Source organism: Onychomys torridus, chromosome 1 (genome assembly GCF_903995425.1).
Source record: "Onychomys torridus chromosome 1, mOncTor1.1, whole genome shotgun sequence".
NCBI classification, from domain to species: domain Eukaryota; kingdom Metazoa; phylum Chordata; class Mammalia; order Rodentia; family Cricetidae; genus Onychomys; species Onychomys torridus.
Genome location: NC_050443.1, coordinates 12046898 through 12068821, shown reverse-complemented (window position 1 = coordinate 12068821; position 21924 = coordinate 12046898). Strand labels below are relative to the sequence as shown.

The following is a 21924-nucleotide window of genomic DNA, read 5'->3' as shown; positions in this document are numbered from 1 at the left end:
ATTATTCACTTCTTTTCTGTGATATTTAATCTATATCCATGGGGCAGGAAGTGCAATTTTTCTATAAACAGAAATTCTTCAGCTAAGGATTTCTCCAAGTCCTGAGGTACAGCATGTACCACCTTTAAGATTAGCTAGGCCATCTTAACCCTATGACAAAATTTTTAATAAAAAATTAAAAGGCTATTTCATAAAGGCAGGGCCTGACTGTTCACACTCACATAAAGTATGAGCAATAATTCCACAAATATCATTGGAAAATACATTCCTCCCACCCTCAGATTTCTGGAGGCTGAAGAGGCTCGCAGTGTGGAATCTACACAAATACCGTGAGTCAGGGTCACTGTGGGTGATCTTGGTATGAGTATGATTAAGCTCCTTCCCTACAGAACATATCTTGAACATGTGATCTTGTAGAGGGCCCCTTCATTCTATGTGTCCTGGGAGCTGACTGAGATCTCTGAGGGTGAAGGACTCTCAGCTGGTCCCCTCCACTGTTTATTCACAGAACAAGTGATTAAACCTGCCATCCAATTCACCAACACCACAGTCAAAGACCTGACCTCTGTGTTCCTGAAGTGTTTGTCAAACGACACTGGGATCTCAATCTACTGGCTCTTCAAAGGACAGAGTCTGAATATCACGAATAGGATGAGGCTGTCTCCGAACAACAGCACCCTGGAAATAGTGCCTGCCAGGAGTGAGCATTCCGGGTACTATCAGTGTGAAGTATCCAATCAAGTCAGTTCCAAGAGGAGTGATCCCATCCAGGTGGACATAATAGGTGAGTGACCTCTCCTCCCTTGTTACTCATAGCTTTGGAGGTGGGAGCAGTTTCTATCAACAGAGTGCAGAATGGATTAAAGTCACAAGGAGAAAACATGGCTCAAGATACAAATACAGCAAACTTGGTGATGGATGCATGTTAATCTCATGATACAACACCAAACAAGCTGAGCACAGTGCTGCATGCCTTTAACCCCAGCACACCAGAGGCAGAGACAGTTGGATCTCTATGATTTCCCAACCACTCTGGTATTTCTAGCCAGTTTCAGGTTAGCCAGAGCTACATAGTGACACCCTGTCTCAAAAGAGAGAGAGCATAAAGCAGGAGGCATAGAAGTACAAGGCTTTGAATGGACCAGGCTCTGCTGACTCTCGATGTGCAACCTTGCCTTGGAGGAGGTGGGAATAGGGGTGTATTGGATGGAAACACTGGTGGACTGGGGGAATGAGGAAAGGGGAATCTGTGGTTGGTGTGTGAAATGAATAGAAAATCTCTCAATAAAAAAGAAGTACAAGGCCAGCCCAGATTACATTGTGAGACCCAGTCAATAATAACAACAATAGATGTCAATATAGCAAATAGAAATGCAAAGTGATTAAGAGTTTAGGGTCTGAGTAAGACACACAGACCACCCTCAGAAGCTAGAAAAATATTCATGTTACTCTACAGCCCATACCACACAATCAAATTTTCTTTAGATTATTTCCAATACCAAATATGAATACTGCATAGACACTAGTCTTATTCTGTTGAATACAGGACAAAGATATGAGGAAACTATACATTTTTCATTGTAGACATACTTTTCCAAGTAGTTTTTTCCAAGATTTTGATCCATAAATATAAAATCCGTAGATAGAAAGGACCTGTATTGAGTTTCTTACTATTTTCGAATATTTATTTATTCTTTATGGGTGTTCCCCACCTAGTGAGTGGAGGTCAGAGGACAATTTGTGGGGGCAAGTTCTTTGGGGACAGGGAATTGAACTCAGGTAGGTGAGCAAGCCTTTTATCTGCTAAGCCATTTCACTGGCCCACACTGTTTGTGCATTTATATCTGTGTAGCAGTTGAGGGTAGGTACTGGGAGGGAGCACGGCAGGCACTCTTCCCAACTGAGCCATCTTGGTGGCCCATATACTGAGCTTATTATCCTCATGCTCCTTGCACAAGACTCTTTTTTTCTGATAACTGTTTTTTGTGTTGTGTAGTAGTAATAGTAGTAGTAGTAGTAGTAGAAGTGTGTGTGTGTGTATGTGTGTGTGTGTGTGTGTTTGATTCTTAACTATTGAGCTATCTCTCCTGTCTCATAAACCAAAAACATGCAGAGATAGCTCAATAGTTAAGAACCCTAGCAGCTCTTCCAAAGGACAGAGTTTTAATTCCCAGCACCGACATGGTAACTTATTACTGTCTGTAACTGAAGTTCCAAGGAATTCAACACCCTATCTGTCCTCCTCAGGTACCAAACATGCTTGTTCTCCAGAGACATATAAGCAGACAAAATGCTCATATGATGCATCTGGCATCATAACAAAAACACCATTCAAAATCAATTTTCAAGGTGCTTTCATCCTGTCTCCTAAAAGTCTGATGACTTTCAGCTCTGATCCATTTTAGGTCTTTGATCCATGTAGAACTGATTTGTATATGGTGTTAGGTGAAGGTTTAACTTCATTCTTTTACATGGATATCACATTTTCCCAACACCCCTTGTTTAACTGATTATTATTCCAACATTGTGCAGTCTTAGAAGCCTGATCAAATCTCATCTGATCACAGAGGGTCAGATGGACAGCAAGAATGCCTTCCAAGTTCTGTAACTCAATAGGACAACTCTGTTTCACACCAATAAATTCAAAAAAGCCAGCAGAATTGAATGTTTTGAACATACATAAAATGTGACAGATGATATGGTGGATAAGCCAACTGTGCATATCTGACACACATTATAATATATATGCAAAACTGTGCGCCATAAACACACATATTTATCATATCAACTAATCTTTAATTTAATCATGGGGAGTGTGCATGAGCAGTTCTTGGCTTTCCAGTTCTATTTCACTGATTTGTATGTCTGCCTTTATATTACTAGTAGACTATTTTGATTGTTGCAGCTTTGTACAAAAAAAAAAAAAGAAATCATGTAGGATGTTCTGCAGCTTTATTCTTGTTTTGTTTTGTTTTGTTTTGTTTTGTTTTGTTTTGTTTTGTTTTCAAGATAATTTTAAAGCCAGGTATGGTGGTGCTTGCCTCTAACCCCAGCTGTTGGGAACAGAGATGGGTGGTTCTCTGGGAATTTGAGGCCAGCCTGATCTATATAGTGATTTCCAGGACAGCTAGAATGGATGTTTCTATTTCTGTGCAAAATGCCACTAGGGTTTTGACCTGATGTGGATAGAACTGATAGACTATATTAAAAAGATATTTGTTTTTTCATTTTTCTTTATTAAGAAATTTTCTACTCACTCCACATACCATCCATAGATCCCCCCTCCTCCGTCCTCCCACCCCCTAACACTGCCTCCCAAGCCGACCTTCATCCCCACACCTCTCTAATTGAGGTCTTCCATGGGGAGTCAGCAGAGCCCAGCACACTGAGCCCAGGCAGTTCCAAGCCCCTTCCCACTGCACCAAGGCTATGCAAGGCATCACACCACAGGCACTGGACTCCCAGCAGCCTGCCCTCAGACCAGGGACAGATCCTGATACCCCTGCCTGGGTGCCCTCCAAACAGTTTGAGCCAAACAACCATCTTCTGTATCCAGAGGGCCTAGTTCAATCCCATTGGGGCTCCACAACAACCAGTTGACAGTTTATGGACTTCCACTAGTGTGGCTGGTCATCTCTGCAAGTACTCCCATCATGATCTCAACATCCCTTGCCTGCAGAATCTCTCCTCTCTCTCATCAACTGGATTCCCAGAGCTCAGCCTGGTGCCTGGACATGGAACTCTGCATCTGCCTCCATCAATCACTGGACAAAGGCTCTATGATGACATCTAGGTTATTTGCTAGACCAAATTAGACCAGTCCAGGAACCCTCGGACCACTGGCAGCAGACCAAGGTGTAGTCATCCTTGTGGATTCCTGAAAGCCTCCTCAGCATCCTGCCTCTTCCTATTCCCACTATATCCTCATCCATCATAGTATCCTCCTCCCTGCCCTCCACTCTATCCCTGTCGCAGCTCAACCCTCCCACCTCCCTATGTTCTCATCCCCACTCCTCGCCCTCCGCCTACACCCAGTCCACTCATGTAGATCTCTTCCACTTCTCCTTCGCAGGGTCATCTATGTGGCCTGCCTAGGGTATTTCCCTGTTAGCTAGCCTCTCTGGAATTGTGGGTTGCAATCTGGCCATCACCTCCCTCACATCTAGTATGCTCTTATGAATTAGTACATACTGTGTTTGTCCTTCTGAGTCTGACATTCAGGAATATTGTCATCTATTTAAAAAGTCTTTCATGAAAGCTGGCTTATGCCTGTAATTCCAGCCACTCAAGAAATTGAAGCAGGAGTACCAAGTTCTAAAAGTGCCTGCCAACCAATTCAAGGCCAGCCTGATTAACTTAGTGACATCCTGTTTCTAAATAAAAATTAGAAGGCAGAGCTTAGAGTATAGTTTAGTGGTAGTGCATTGCTCACCATGCACAAAGACTTGGGTTAAATACCAGTACTGCAGAACAACAGTAATAATGAGATTAAGTCTTCCAACCCATCAACCCCAATGGCTGTCATTTCTTGTCTTCTTTCATCATCTCTTATTTGGTAGTTTGCCTAGTGCAAGTCTTTTATCTCCTTGGTGGAGTCAATTCTAAATATTTTATTCTTTTTGGTGCTCTCACAAATAAGTACTTTCTTATTACCTTTCCTATTTTTCACTGTTAAGGCTAGGACTATTGCTCAGAGACTGAACACTTGCAGGGCATGCCGAGGCCCTAGTTTCAAGCTCCACTACTGCCAGGAAAAATAAAAATCAAATTGATCATGGTCAGTAGTAGTATACAGAAATACAGCTCACTTGGGCATGTTCATTTCATTAGCAACCAATTTGCTAGTTTTGCTCATTTAGTTCTAAGAACTTTCTGTAGAATGTTTAGGATTTTCTAAGAACAAGTACCTGTCATCTACAGATATCTTTAGCACCTCATAATTGGGCACCTTCATTTCATTGTCTCCCAAATGGCTCTGTAGCACTCCCAAGAGTCTCTTGAACAGAAGTGGTCACAGCAGTATCATGTGTTCTCCGTAATCTTAGAGAGAAAGCTGTCAGTCTCCCACCTGAATATGACGTTGGCTGTGGGTTTCCATATATGGCCTTTGTTACACTAAGCTGGACTTCTATCCAGTTTCAGTGTTTTTATTATCAAAGGTTGTGAAATTTTGTCAATTTTTTGTTCATCCAATCTTATTGGTTATAGAGCTATTCGATTTTGTTTCTTTCCCACTTCCATCTCTAAAGAATCCAGGTTTGTAGGGATTTATCCATTGCATCTAGGCCACACAACTGTTAGCATATAACTACCCAGTGCTCTTGAAATTCTTCATATTCTTGAGAATGGATGATGAGGTCTCAAATTGTATTAATATCCCTCTCCTTTTTTGCAAAGTTAATCTGGGAAAAGGTTGCGAATGTTGTAAATCATTTTTGAAGAACCATCAGCTTTCTTGGCAGTTTCTCTAGTCTCTGTTTTGTTTATCTTCATTCTCATCTTTAGTTTTCTCTTTCCACTAGCTTGGGGGAACTTTTAGGGGGCAAGGGTCTCATTATATAACCTAGACTTGCCTCAAATTCACAATCCTCCTGCAATGTGGTGGTATTGTGTTCCCCGAAATATTGTGTGTTCCCTGAAATAAACTTATCTGGGGTCAGAGAACAGGACAGCCACAATATTAAACATGAGGACAGGCAGTGGTAGCACACGCCTTTAATCCTAGCATTCCAGAGAAAGAAATACCTCTGGATCTCTGAGTTCAAGGCCACATTAGAAAGAGCCAGGCAAGGTGACACCTGCCTTTAATCCCAGAAATCTAGCCTTTAATCCCAGGGAGTGACGGCAGAAAGTAGAAAGTTATATAAGGTGTGAAGACCAGAAACTAGAAGCATTTGGCTGGTTAAGCATTTAGCTGGTTAAGCTTTAAGGCTTTGTAGCAACTCAGTTCATCTGAGATTCATTCTGGATGAGGACTCAGAAGCTTGCAGTCTGAGGAAAGAAGACCAGCTGAGGAACTCATGAGGTGAGGAAACTGTGGCTTCTTCTGCTTCTCTGATCTTCCAGCACTCACCCCAATAGCTGGCCTCAGGTTTGATGTTATTAATAAGACCTGTTAAGGTTCCTGCTACACTTCTGCCTCAGCCTCTGATGCTAGGATGCTAGGTTATTATCACATCCTTCACTTTCCTCATATAGGTTTCTAAAGACTTAATATAATAATACAGTAACCTTTTTTGGCAAAAATACCACACACAGAAAGCAAAGAAGGTTGATGCATTTATTCCTACCACTAGTGTTAGTATCATGGTCCATCTCTGATTAACCATACAGATTTAAGTACTTTTTAAAAAAACCAGTTTAAGTTTCTTTTTTTTCAGCATCTGAATGGAGATAATTTATGTGTGACAGACTCATCATATAGATGAAACCAGATACAAATTCAGGGCCAGCCACATCATTAATACCATACCACCATGGTCAACATTAGCATTAATAATCACCCTTGAGCATACTGGTGAGGTTTGAGCCCCAAATGCTCACAACAAGGAGTAAAGAGGTGAGGATGGCATTGATACATAAGGGGTGTGGGGAGACACATTTATCCAAAAGGTAAAATCACTGTAACATGGCTACTGAATAAAACTGGGAGAGAAAAAATGAGGGGGGGTGTCTGATGCAAAATTTCAGACTTGGTAATTTACTAGATTTCATCCTCCATGATGTTGCCATGTTGGGCTCAGACAAGCAAGGTATTATTGGAGGGATACTCTTGTGACAGTGAGCCTGAGATAGCCCTCGGGACACATGCAGATATGTGATCTCTGTGGAGGCAGAGAAGGAGGCATGTCTTAGATTGCAGTGCATTTCCAACAGTTTCTGCAAGGTCAAGGCTGAGTTCCCCACAGTCATCAAGCAGAGGGACTTGGGGTCTTATAGAGTCTGCCTTGCTGTCCTACCCCACTCCAGAAACCATGGTCTCTGAAGAGAAACCATGGTCTCTGCAGAGGAGCTGGTCCAGTGAGAGTCAATAGCCTGGGCCTTCTGTCACTTAGGTCACAGCCACAAGAGACTACTTATTCATGGCTGCCACAACTGAGACCCTAAAAATAAGATGGAAACACTGGATAGGCAACACACAAAATTGCAATTGCCCTGTCTCACATAGCCACAGCTTCAAGTGACTGCCTCGATGAAATTGATGAATTTTAAGGATTGGAAAGAAGAGGGAGAACTAACCTAGAAACACATCGAGGTGAAAAGGACACTTGCTAAGATCCTCACACTTCAACTCACCCAATCAGTTTTCCGACAGCAAGGTGGGAAGGTGTTTATCAGCTGTAGGAGTTTCCTGGTAGAAATTTCCTGATCACTTATACATCCTATCCTATCTTCTGCAAATGGGAAAATTTTGACTTCTTCCTTTCCAATTTGTAGCCCCCTGATTTTATTTTGTTGTCTTATTGCTCTACTTAGAACTTTGAGAATTATATTGAATAAATATGTGGAGAGGGGATAGCCTTGTCTTCCTGATTTTAGTGGAATCACTTTGTGTTTCTCTCCTTTTAATTTGATGTTGACTGTCAGATTGCTGTAAATTGCCTGTATTACATTAAGGAAACTTCCATGTATTCCTGATCACCCCAAGACCTTTGTCATGAAAGGGTGTTGGATTTTGTCAAAGGCTTTTTTTCAGCAACTTAGAGATGATCATGTGGATTTTTTCTTTCGGTTTGTTTATACTGTGGATTACATTGACAGATTTTTGTATTTTGAACCATCTTTGCATCTCTGTATGAAGCCTACTTGATTGTGGTGGATATATATATATATATATAAAACTATGTTTTTTAATTCATTTTGCCCCTTTTATTGAGTATTTATGCATCAATGTTCATGAGGAGGATTGGTCTGCAATTCTCTTTCTTTGTGTGCTTTGGTTATCAAGGTAACTGTAACCTCATAAAAAGAGTTTGGCAATGTTCATTTTGTTTCTATTGTGTGGAACAACTTGAAGAATATTGGTATTTTCTCTGCTTTGAAAATCTTGTAGAATTCTGTGCTGAAACCATCTAGTCCTAAGGCTTTTTCTAGTTGGGAAATTTTAAAAACTTTCTATTTTCTTTAACGTTATAGGACTATTTAAATTGTTTATCTGGTCTTGATGTAATTTTGGTATATGGTACCTATCCAGAAAATTGTCCATTTCTTTTAGATTTTCCAATTTTGTGGAGTGGGGTTTTTGAGTAATGACCTAATGGTTCTCTAGATTTTCTCCTTGTTTGTTGTCATGTATCCCTTTATATTTCTGAATTTTTTTATTTGGATGCTCTTTCTGTGCATTTTGGTTAGTTTGGGCAAGGGCTTATCTATCTACCTTGTTGATTTTCCCAAAGAACCAACACTTTGTTTCATTGATTCTTTGTATTATTTTATGTTTCCATTTTATTGATTTCAGCCCTCAATTTGATTATTTGCTGGCATCTATTCCTCCTGGATGAGTTTGATACTTTTGGTTCTAGAGATTTCATGCATGCTGTTAAATCACTACTGTGAGATTTCTCCAACTTCTTTATGTGGGCATTTAGTGCTTTGAATTTTTCTCTTAGCACTGCTTTCATTGTGTCCCATAAGTTTAGGTATATTACACATTCATTTTCTAGGAAGTCTTTAATTCTTTCTTTATTTCCTCCTTGACTGATTGGTGATTCAGTTGAGCATTACTCAGTTTCCATGAGAATGTAGATTCTAATTTTTGTTTTTGTTGAAATATAACTTTAAGACATGATGGTGCATAAGATAGAGGAGGGTTTTTTCATATATTAAGGACCCACCTTAATAATATTTTTCCCAGGAGCAGAGAAGAGAAGCCTGTGAACACTGAAAATTATTTTTTGTAAATGAATCTGAGGAAACCAAGCTCTTTTCTTTGTCTGTCAACTTTATTCCTCTGGGATACAATCCTGTCTACAGAGCTACAGTTCGGTTCTCCTGCCTAGCTCCTTTCTCACCTGATTTCCCTCTGTATTTATCTACTGTCCCCTCTAGATTCTATCTTAATTCTCTCATCTTAATTCTGCCTCGACAGGGCCTTCTCATCTTGGCCTTATTCATCTAGTATTTCCCTATCTGGTTCTTCCTCATCTTCCATCTTGTCCTCAAGTTCTCTCCTCAAAATCTTCCTCTAAGTCTCCTTATACCTCTCAGTTTCCCCACGTCTCTGAGGTATTCAGTCATAAACCCAAGCAATAGCAATCCCCTGGCAGAGCAAGTCATCAGGCTTGAATTCCTACAGGGTCATAAAGGCAGGTAAGAATTTTCCTCAAGGAGTGAGTATCAGGCTTTCTTTTACAACCCAAAAGAGAGCAGTAAAAGAGGAGGTCAACTGAGAGATAATGATTGGTTAGTAGATCAAAAGGGGATTTATATACTCAGTCTTCATTCCTAGAAGTGGTTAGGTAAGAAGTTGGGAGTCTATAATGTTAGTGAGGTTGTGTACAAAAATACAGTGTCTGCTTAAATTGCACAAGAAATAAAGCTAGCCGCCTGACCTAGGAGACAGGTGCATTTTCTATAAGTGGTGTTACCTTAGTTCAGGAGATTGTTTGGCTTTGGATGCTTGATAGATATTTTAGATAAATACACTGTTAGGAGTTCTTAAAACCACACATAGCATACAAGAAAATCATTGTAGGAACCAGCTAATTTATATACAAAAGCTAAAATATCAGCAAGACTTCTTAAACCATAACTTGATCTTTACAATATACCTTGACCATTCCAAGTAGTAGTTTTTGGGATATTAGCTAAATTCCAATATATTTTCCTATGGATTCCAGCAGGTCCAGTGTTTTCATTTATTAAAAAAAGGAGAATTAAAAAAGTTTAATTCTCCCTAGGGTAGCAAAAAACATGAAAAAATTTAAATTTGGAGAAGACTTGAAAAATGAAAATTACTGGTTAATTAATATTTATTATCAATAATCTATGTAGATGGCAAACTGCGATTAAGTTTAGCCATCTAATAGGTGTATTTGTACATAATCAGAATATCTCTGTCCCAAGAAGGGAGCAGAGGAGTAACATAAAAATCTCTCATTAGCTAGTATAGCATAATATGGTCAAATGTGTCTAAATACTATAAGTGTGACTGATCAAAAATTGATTAATTTAGAACATACCTCTATCAATCTCTGATTAGAGGTATTAACTTGTTTAAACTGTATTTTAAAGAGGCATTGTTAGATAAGGAGTTACTTGAGTTAGTCATGAGCACCTGTGGGGCCAAGGCTGCAGTTAAAACTGACCTAATAATTAAAAGTTGTAATCAAGGCAATATTGACCCATTTAGCTATGGGAGAATGGTAATAATCTGTGTCAGGGTATACATAGCAAGACTTATATACAGAACAATTGTCAGAAGTAGTTGAGGAGAAAATCTGATAGTATTTACTTTTCAGGATCATGGTCAGAATTTATAGAATTATATAACAGAGCGTTTTTAAGGGCAGTACAGCCCCTGGGCTGGAGAGTTCAGCACAGAAGGAGGGTAAGTAACAACAGGGCTCTAGAAATCATTCATGGTTACTTCCTGGTGATATGTGTCTGAAGCTGAGGGTCTTGAAGAATGGAATACAGTGGAACCCAGGAGGAGCAGGCTGTTTCAGGCTCTGCAGGGTAAGTCATGGATGGCAGGATTTTCTGTCTCATGTGCTAGAGGGCATGATGCAGGGCTGAGCTGGAAAGCACATCCATGTGGGCTGGAGGATGGAGGATGTGGTGCAGACCTGCAGCCAGACAGCAATTCTGTGGTCCAGAGAATGACAATGTGTAACTCTTTAAATCATCAGAATGTATTAGAACATGCATTTGAAGAGTTTTAAGGAGGAAACTTTTTCTCTTAAGTGTACCTATGGAATATTAAATGCATGGTTATAGCATATAAGAGAAGGGGATATCAGGACAGGGAGAGAGGGAGAGATCCACCGTCCTAGAGAAGAAAAAGAAAATTTGTTTAAGTGTAAGACATAAACTGTAGTCAGGTTGCATTCCTCCTGATCCTTCTTAGTTTATGAGTGTTGGTGAATCCTGATCTCCTGAATCTTATAAGAACCTTCTTAAAAGACAAAATCTTTAGACATATTAGCAATATGATAACAGTGGTGATTTGTCAGAGCAAGATTATGAGTCTTTGGAGTCTCAACAAAACAGCAGCATAGTCAGAGAATGAAATCTGAAATGTTTCATTTATAACATATCTTAAGTCCTAATTATCTTTTGATCAAAATTAATAAAAATTCATTTAGGACAGGATTATTTCTAATCATATTTCTGTAAGTTTTGATATCATTGATGAACTCAGTTCATCAAAAGGATCTGGAATTGTATCAATTCATTCATAAAGTCACAGCTCAATATTAAAGTATCTAGAAGTAAATAACAGCCTGTATTCAGACTGACAGCTTTAGAGCACCTTTGTCTTGCAGCAGCCTAGTATATGGTGTGACCATGCAATCCAGGATTCATAAAGATGGGTCAGTATCCTGTGAAAACATATAAGCATATCCTCTTTTTGACATTATAAAAACATCAGGACCCTTACAAATACAAGTGAGAAGTTTCTCGAGTCTTACGTGTAACTTTGTGGCTTGGCCTGTGGATAATTAGGGATGCATGTAGTGGGAGATATGAAATATTAAGCACCATTATTAAGAGCTCTTGAAGTATATGTAAGGCATTTTTCCAATTATGAGTTCTAGGTCTTCTTAAAATTGAAAAGCAGTGGAATAAATGGTATATATTTTTTATTTCATACCCATAAATCATAAGGATGTAGGCCTCATGGGTGAGCTTCCATAAGGAGAGAATTTGTAATTGTTGGATAGACATTAGAAAGTACCAGTATAGACTTATCTGCCAATCTATAGACTCAGAGGTTTTATAGTTTCTTATAAATATCATGACACCTGTGTCATAAATGTTTTGCAATGTGTACACACACACACACACACACACACACACACACACACACACACACATATAATTGAGTTGGAGGACTATGAGGAAACTAGAATCTACAGATAGTTCTGATAGTTAATCTGTATATATGATGAGGCACTCAATTCAATAAAAGAGTTCTGGATAAACAGAAGTCATATTTCCTGTTCTGCATGTCAGCTTTTGACTTCCATTGTGTCAGGGTGAGAAGGCAAGCTGAAAATGAAATGCTGACAATCTTTAGGGTGAGGAGGTATGGTGAAGAAGCAATCTTGTAAGTCTATGATAAATATATTTTGAATTCCAGGGGTGGCTGTGGGAGATGGCAAATTAGATTGTGAAGCTCCCCTTGGCTCCAATAAAGTTCATTTAATTTTTTAAGGACTTGTAACAGCTTGTAAGCCCTTATTTTTTTCTAACCAACAAGTATTGGGGTGACTCAAGGTCTGGTGTGAGGCTTCACATGCCCTATTTTTAAGCTTCTCCTCCACCAGACAAGTAGCAGCTACAATTCTCTCAGCATTCAAAGTCCATTGTTTAACCCAGATAAGAGCATCAGATTTCAATGTAATGGAGTCATCAGTCAATAGTGGCCCCTCTGATTAATTTTCATACCCTAGGCCATGTCTGACATTTATAATTTCTAGAATAATGGGCTCAATTATGTCTTTGGTTTGTTTACCCAAGTTCTTTTAAGTTAAACACTCATATATAGATTTTGAACTCATATTAGTCCGTAGCAGAGATTAATGATATACCAATTAATTGCAGCATGTCTCCTCTCCACAGATTGTTAGGTATAAAGGGGATGTCTGTGGGCAGAATAGACCATAATTTTTATCTATCTGACGTTTTAATATTTCTGAGCTTTTGGTTACAATATTAGCTTGACCTAGACCTATAGAGATGAAGGAATAATAATTGTCTTAAGTACTTGGCCAATCATTTCCTGAAATGTAAGAACTATCTATGCTTATATCTAGCATGTCAATTATTTTCTTTCCCTGTATTTTAAGGGTTTAGTTGATCTGGAATATTTAATTCCCTGAACCCAGAAAACCATAAATCTAGAATCTAAATTGGAGGCTCCTTTAGGCATTGCTCTGTAGAATCTGAATTGTTTTTGTAGAAGGTTTACAATAATCTTTATTTTCCCAGTAAAGTCAGGATCAATCATTCCTTGAACAATTATTATACCTTGTACAGTGGAGGAGCTATGGCCTTCTATTAGTCCCAGGTTTCTTCTGGGGGAGGTCTCTAGACTACTATATTAGTGCATACATAAGTCTATTTCTAAAGCCTATATATCTCAGATCTCAATAAAAACTTTATCCATAGATCTAACTTAGCTATACATCCTCAGTATCTCAAGTTTTTTTTACTGAGATTTGGGTATGATTTCTACCATATCTAGATGTTTGTTATATTTATCTATCCCAATAACTGGCAATTCATATGTCATAAGTCATTTTTAACCTTCCTAAATGATCTCTATATCTAAATTTTCATACCCTTATAAAAACTTTACATACAAAAGCATTTATGTATTTAATTAGTCAGGACACATAGGTGATTGATTACTGAGAACAGCCAATGTAAAATTAATTTCTTTTAATGAAGGAATAGTAAAAGCTTATTGTGAAATCTGTTTGGTGAGCTATCTTTTATTCATAATTGGATAGCAAGGCAAATTATCCTTAGACCTGGTAAATGGAAGTATAATCTAAATGATATGAAAGTATAATTTGGACTAATTTCTGGCAGTAAGAGGCATGGCATAGTTTAAAGTGGGAAGCCTAAACATTTTTAAGATGTCATGGGTGAAGTAAGGAATTTATTATGCTAACATTCAGCATATTTAGCCTGTTTCTAAACATACATTTGTATAGAGAATTTGATCATTAATAAGATGATCAAGCTTTAACTTGTATCCTAATATCTCACTTTAATAGCTTATAATTTATATATGACTTATCTTTAAGAATGTACAGTTTTTGGGTTGGGGATTTAGCTCAGTGGTAGAGCGCTTGCCTAGCAAGTGCAAGTCCCTGGGTACAGTCCTCAGCTCCAAAAAAAAAAAAAAAAAGAATGTATAGTTTAGGTCAGCCAATCATGTGAATTTTTACAATGACTACTGGTGTTAAGATTGTTTTTGTTTTTTGGTTGTGAGAAAGGGTTTCACTATATACTCCTGGATGGCTAGCCTGGAATTCCCAGAGTAGTGGGATCAAAGGTGTGCACCACCATGCCTGGCCCATAAGCATTTCTTTTTTTCTCTTTTTCATTTTTTCATTTTTGTTTTTTTTTTTTGAGACGGTGTTTGTCTGTATATCCCTGGTTGTCTTGTAACTCACTGTGCAGACCAGACATCTGCTTGCCTCTGCCTCCTGAGTGCTGGGATTAAAGTCATGTACCACTATGCATAACTCCATAGTATTTCCATTTTTTAAGATTTATTTATTTATTATATATACAGAAGGGGGCACCAGATCTCATTACAGATGGTTGTGAGCAACCATGTGGTTGCTGGGAACTGAACTCGGGACCTCTGGAAGAGCAGACAGTGCTCTTAACCTCTGAACCATCTCTCCAGCCCAAAAGAATTTTTTAAAACTAAAATAAATGGATGTTGACTTGAGTTTGCTAACATGTGGGAAGCACGTGTGTAAAACACTCGTGACAGGGTGTGGTGACACACACCTCTCATTCTTCTAGATCATTTCATAGACTCAGGATTCTTATAGGGCTCCCAGATTCATGTCAATCAACATCAAACACCTGACAAGAATGGCCCACCTGTGGCCCAGCCGGACCTAATTGTCAGGCAGATCCTGAGCTGTGTGAGATCTCTGACAGGCTGTCAGGTTTCTCAGGGAAGCTCAATGGGAAAGATTAATCGCAACTATCTGTAGGACAGCCCTGAACAGCAAAGGCTGGGAGGGCTCTGGTCTAGACAAAGCAAGAGAGGTCAGTGTAGCTGGAGGGAACTGAACCCGTGTCTCAAGGCAGCAATGGGTCAGTGAGGACCAGGAAATTAAATGAGAATTGTGATTCCAAGTCTTGAATCTGACCATTACCAAACACTGCAACTCAGTTCTCTCACAAGGAAATCCTTGCTTATTCCATACACAGCACAGGAGGCACCATTATCTCTGAGCACTCAGCTACTCCATCTGCCTTTAAATTGCTTCCTGCCTGATTCTAAAGGGATCTGGGTCAGCTGGGAGTTAAGAGACTATGTCTGGCTGTAAGAGGCCTTTGTAAGAATCAGAAGTACCACACAGGGCAATCATCTCTCTGTGGTCAGCACAGCACCACTACCCAAGCCCAGCATCACAACCAACAATTCCAATCCCATGGAGGGTGAGGACTCAGTAGCATTAATGTGTGAGTCTGAGACTCAGAATACAGCCTACCAGTGGAGGATCAATGACCAAAGCCTCTCAGAGGAGGACAGGCTGAAGCTGTCTGAGGACAACAGGACTCTCACTTTACTCAGTGTTGTGAGGACTGACACAGGACCTTATGAATGTGAACCTGGAACCCAGTGAGTGCCTCCCCAAGTGACCCATTCTCTCTGAACATTACCTGTAGGTATTTTTGTTTCATCCTGTTCCCAAGTGCCTAAATACAGAGTGCTAGATCTACCATCCTTGGTTCCAGTCCCCTTGGGTTTATGACACAAACCTATCATACAAATACCTAGGCTGCCTGGGCATCCTGTCCAAGCACAAGCATATGTGGACAGGCCTAGCATTGATTTTGAATTGGTTTCAGGGAATTCTGCCTAGAGAGTCTCAGGTTGATGGAGACAGCAGACATGTCAGACTCAGTGCACACTTTAGTGTGCAGTGGGGATGCGTTCATGCTGTGCTTGAGAAAGATCAGGGCTTGTGCATTCTGAATGAGCACTCTTCTACTAATCTCCTCCCCAACTCTGGGTACGACCTGCTCACTAAGGTTAAAGCACAGCTCAAAGAGATACTATGTCCTTCTACAGACCAGGATTTCCACTTCCCTCTGCTGACATTACGTGTGGCTTTGTTCTGTTTTCTCTAGATTATCCAGATGTCCTGATCATATCCCCCTCAAATATTCATTTCCATTCAAGAACAAATCTCACATCTCCTGCCACACAGATGCTAACCCACCTCTACAATACTCTTGGTTTGTCAATGGAGAGCTCCAGTCATCCTCCCAAGAGTACTTTATCCCCAATATCAATACTAGTAATAGTGGTCCTATTCCTGCCTCATCTATAATGTTTTTACTGGAGTCAATAGGACCACAGTGAAGCATATTACAGTCCTTATAAGTGGATCTCTGAAATATCAGCACCAGGTTGGGAGTGGAGTCTTTTGGCGTTCTGGAAAGATGCGGAAGCATTTAATTTCCAGCCCTTGTCTATGGGAACAGCAAAACTCAGTCTTCCCCCAGGCCTCCTGCTCCATCCGTATGACTAATGTGGCCTCCTGGTTTCTGGTTTCTGGCTTAGGGATGGAGCTGGCAATGTGAGGAGGAAGTTCTCCCTGTCTTGGAAAGCCTTATGTTGTGTGAGGGTCTTTCCGTGGTTAGGAGAGCCTCAAGGTCAAGTTTTTTTTCTGTTCCTAACACAAGTTTTCCTGACCCCTCCATTTTCTTTTTATGACCTCCATGACCTCCATGGAACACCCAGGGCTTTCAACTGTGCTCTCATTCTTATTCTCCAAATTGGAGGAGAAAATTCCCCACAGATGATACTAGACCTCTGCTCCCAGGTCTTCTCCTGTGTCAGCACTTACTACATGGGATGGGAAGGGTGGGTGGAGAAGGTGTCTGGGAGCCCTGTTCTGAGTCAGGGTAAACCATGTCTCTGAGAGTTGATGATGGTCTTTTGTTTACTCTTCTCAAGGTTCAAAAACCATATTTCAGCTGGGTATGGTGGCACACATCTTTGATGCCAGCACTGAGGAGGGAGAAACAGGTAGATAGTGATTGAAGCTGGGCAGTGGTGGCACAGGCCTTAAATCCCAGCACTTGGCAGGCAGAGACAGGCAGATCTTTGTGAGTTCAAAGCCAGCCTGGTCTACAGAGCAAGATCCAGAAAAGGCACAAAGCTACATAGAGAAACCATGTCTCAAAAAAAAAAAAATACCAACAACAAAAACAAAATGCTGAGTGTGGTGACACACATCTTTGATGCCTGAGGAACAAGATCCATGTAGATAGTATGAGTTTGAGGCCAGCCTGGTCTACATACCAAGTTCCAAGCAAGTTAGAACTACACAGTGAGACCCTGTTTCAAAAAATATCGATACTGAGGTTTAGATGTGAAGGCTGTGGTCAGCACTGTGAGTATTCACTTCTTCTCTGTAGTATTTAATCCATATCCATGGGGCAGGAAATACATTTTTTTCTACAAACAGAAATCCTTCAGTTAGGGATTTCTCCCTGTCCCGAAGTCTAGCCTTTAACATCTTTAAGATTAGCTGGGCCATCTTAATGGCATGACAAATTATTTAATTAAATATAAACAGAAGGCTATTTTGTAAGAGTGTCCCAGCCAGCAGGGTTTCAACAGGGGCAACCCACCTGTGGGAGCAAATGAAAGGAACAGAGGACATGAGAGATGACAGCAAGACAGGATTCTGATGAAGCTGCAAATTTTATTTTCCTCAGCAAAGCTTATATATCATAGGAGGGGAAGGGGCAGGAAGGAGGGAAGGGGAAAGGGGCATGCAGAACATGGAAGGGGAGCAAGACGTGGGAGATGTGCAGATCGTGCAACTGCGAGATGTAGGCTAAGGTCACTGGTCAGGGGCCATTTATTCTGTTGCTAGGCTACCTGACTATGGAAAGCTCCTTACGTTAGGTTATCATGGCACCTGACTGTGGAATGTCTTTGTATCTTTGGGAGCCTCCGGTTAGTAAACAGGTGTTACTGCTCTGGGGAAAGGCAGTGGTCGTATGACTTGTTCTCTGGCTTAGCTAGTACTTTTCCATGGTTCATGTTTGATTCCTGACATCTTGGTCCCTGACAAAAGAGGGACCTGACTGTTCACACTCACAGAAAGTGTGAGCAAGAACCCACAAAAATCATTGGGAAATACATTCCCCCCACCATGAGATGTCTGGACATGTGGGCTGAAGAGGCTCCCAGTGTGGAATCTACACAAATACCCTGAGTCAGGGTAACTGTGAGTGATCTTGGTAAAAGCAAGTTTCAGCTCTCTCCTTACAGACCACATCTTCAACCCAAACATGCAATCTTGCCGGGGGCCCCTTTATTCTAAGGGCCCTGTGAATTGGCTGAGATCTCTGAGGGTGAAGGACTCTCAGCTGGCCCCTCCACTATTTAATCAATAGATCCATTGACTCCACCCTCCATCCAAGTCACCAACAACACGGTCAAAGATACAATCACTGTGTTCCTGAACTGCTTGACAAACAACACGGAAGTCTCCATCCATTGGCTCTTCAAAGGCCAGAGTGTGGAGCCAACAGACAGGATGAAGCTGTCCCAGAACAACAGAACACTCCAAATAGACTCTGTGAGGATTGAGGATTCTGGAATCTATCATTGTGAAGTATCCAATCAAGACAGTTCCAGGAGGAGTGACCCCATCCAGCTGGACATTATACGTGAGTGACCTCTGTTCCCCACTTACTCCATAGTGTTGGGGGTGGGGGCAGTTTCTTTATCAACAGAGTGCAGAATGGATCAAAGTCACAAGGAGAAAAACATGGTTCAGGAAACAAATACAGCCAGTTTGGTGATGGATGCATGTTAATCTCATGATACAACACCAAACAAGCTGAGCACAGTGCTGCATGCCTTTAACCCCAGCACAGCAGAGACAGAGACATTTGGATCTCTATGAGTTCCCAACCACTCTAGTCTTTGTAGCCTGTTTCAGGTTAGCCAGAGCTACATAGTGAGACCCTGTCTCAAAAGAGAGAGAGCATGAAGCAGGAGGCATAGAAGTACAAGGCCAACTCAGATTAAATTGTGAGACTCGGTCAATAATAACAACAATAAATGTCAATTTAGCAAATGGAAATGCAAAGTGATTAAGAGTTTAGAGTCTAAGTCTGTCACACAGTCAACCCTCAGAAACTAGTAAAATATTCATGTTACTCTATACTTCTTTCCACATATTCAGATCTTCCAATGCCTAATATGAGGACTGCATAGACACTAGCCTTATTGTGTTGAGTACAGGACAAAGACAGGAAGAAACAGTACATTTTTCACTGTAGAGATACTCTTTCAAGTAGTTTGTTTCCAAGGTTTTGATCCATAAATATAACATCCATAGATAGAAAGGATTTGTAATGAGTTTTTTACTACATTTGCATATTTATTCATTTTGAGTACATGTCCCACACCCATGAGTGGAGGTCAGGAAACAATTTGTGACAGCCAGTTCTCCAGGGACAGGGGATTGAACTTAGGTGGGTGAACCAGCCCTTTATCTGCTAAGCCATTTCACTGACACATATTTATTTGTCCATTTGTTTCTGTGTGGCAGTTAGGGATAAGAACTGGGAGGGAGGACGGCAGGCACTCTTCTCAACTGAGCCATCTTGGTGGCCCATATACTGAGTTTCTTATCCTCATGCTGACATTTGAAGCATGACATCCCTGCACAAGATGCTTTTTTTCTAATAACTGTTTTTTGTGGTGTGTAGTAGCATATGTGTGTGTATATATATATATATATATATATATATATATATATATATATATGGTTTATAGAACTAGAGATAGCTCAATATTTGAGAGTCCTAGCAACTCTTTCAATGGACAGGGGTTCATTCCCGCACCCACATGGCAGCTTATTACTGTCTTTAACTGAAGTTCCAAGGAATTCAAAACCCTCTTTTCTTCTCATATACCAAACATGCCTGTGGTGCAGAGACATATACCCACTCAAAAGACCCATATGATGAATCTGGCATCATAACATAGACACCATTCGAAATCCAATTTCAAGATGCTTTCATCCTGTCTCCTAAAAGTCTGATGACTTTCAGCTCTGATCCATTTTAGGTCTTTGATCCATGTAGAGCTGATTTGTATGTGTTGTTATGTGAAGGCTTAAAATCATTCTTTTACCTGGATATCACATCTTGCCAACATCCCTTGTTTAACTGATTATTGATACATCATTGAAAAATCTCAGCAGCCTGATCAAAACTCATCTGGTCACAAAGGGTCAGATAGACAGCAAGAATGCCTTCCAAATTATGTAACTCAATAGGACAACTGTGTTTCACACCAATAATTCAAAAGAGCCAGCAGAAATGAATGAATTTTTTATATTTATTTTTTGTTTTCTTTTTTATTAAGGTATGTTCTATTGGTTTACATATCAACCACAGATTTCCCTGTCCTCCCTCCTACCTCCCAGCCTTCCCTCTCAATGCACCACTCATTCCCACCTCCTCCAAAGCAAGGTCTTACCTGGGGAGTCACCAGAGCCTGGTACCTTCAGTTGGGGCAGGTTCAATCCCCTCATCCCTGTACCAAGGTTGAGCTAAGTGTCTCAGCATAGGCACCAGGTTCCAAACAGCCAGCTCTTGCACTAAGGACAGGTCCCGGTCCCAATGCCTGGGGGCTTCCCAAACAGTTCAAGCTGCACAACTGTCTCACTTATCAAGAGGGCCTAATCCAGTACCATGGGGGTTCCTCAGCTATTGGACATAGTTCGTGTGTTGCCACTAGTTTGGCTAGTTGTCTCTGTAACTTTTCTAATCATGGTCTTGATATCTCTATCTCATATGATTCTTCCTCTCTCTCATCAATGTGTATCCTGGAGCTCCACCTGTAGCTTGGCTGCATCTCCCTGCATTGTCCCTGGATGAGGGTTCTATCATGACAGTTAGGGTGTTTGGCCATCCCATCACCAGTGTAGGTCAGTTCAGGCACCCTCTCGACCATTGACAGTAGTCTATAGTGGAGTCATCTATGTGGATTCCTGGAGACCTCTCTAGCCCTCTGCATCTTCCTATTCCCATGTTGTCTTCATTTATCATGGTATCTCTTTCCTTGTTCTCCCACTCTGTTTCTGATCCAGCTAGGACCTCCTGGTCCCCTAAGCTCTCTTATCCTGACCCTTGCTCTCTACTACCCCCTCATAACCCCAGTTTGATCATGTAGATCTCATCCATTTCTCCATTGCTGAGCAATCCTGTGTCTTTCATAGGGTCTTCCTTACTAGGTAGCCTCCCTGCAGCTGTGAGGTGCAGTCGGGTTATCCTTTGCTTTTCATCTAGTATCCACTTATGAGTGAGTACCTACCATGTTTGTCTTTCTGAGTCTGGGTTACCTCACTCAGGATGATTTTTTTTCTAGTTCCATCCATGTGCCTGCAAATTTCATGCTGTCATTGTTTTTCTCTTCTGAGTAGTACTCCATTGTGTGTATGTACCATATTTTCTTTATCCATTCTTCAGTTGAAGGGCATCAAGATGGTTTCCAGGTTCTTGCTATTACAAACAAAGCTGCCATGAATATAGCTGAGCATATGTCCTTGTGGTATGATTGAGCATTCCTTGGGTTTATGCTCAAGAGTTATGTAGCTGTGTCTTAATTGAGATCAATTCCCAATTTTCTGAATCAGCACCATACTGATTTCCAAAGTGGCTGTACTAGCTTGCATTCCCATCAACAGTGGAGGAGTGTTCCCCTTGCTCCACACCCTCTCCAACATAAACTGTCTTTAGTGTTTTTGATCTTAGCCATTCAGACAGTTGTAAGATGGTATCTCAGAGTCATTTTGATTTGCATTTTCGTGATAACTAAGGATGTTGAGCAAAGACATTTCTTAAATGTCTTTCAGCCATTTGAGCTTCTTCTGTTGAGAATTATCTGATAACATTTTTTACTTGTTTTTTTATAATTTAATTTAATTTTACCTATCAGCCATGGGTTCCCCTTTTCTC

The 21924-nt window shown here is 40.5% G+C and overlaps 1 pseudogene; it reads left to right on the top strand.

Annotated features, from left to right (window-relative positions):
- Window positions 1–651: 651 nt before the first annotated feature.
- LOC118588861 overlaps window positions 652–21924 on the top strand; it is a 41926-nt pseudogene continuing 20653 nt past the window's right edge.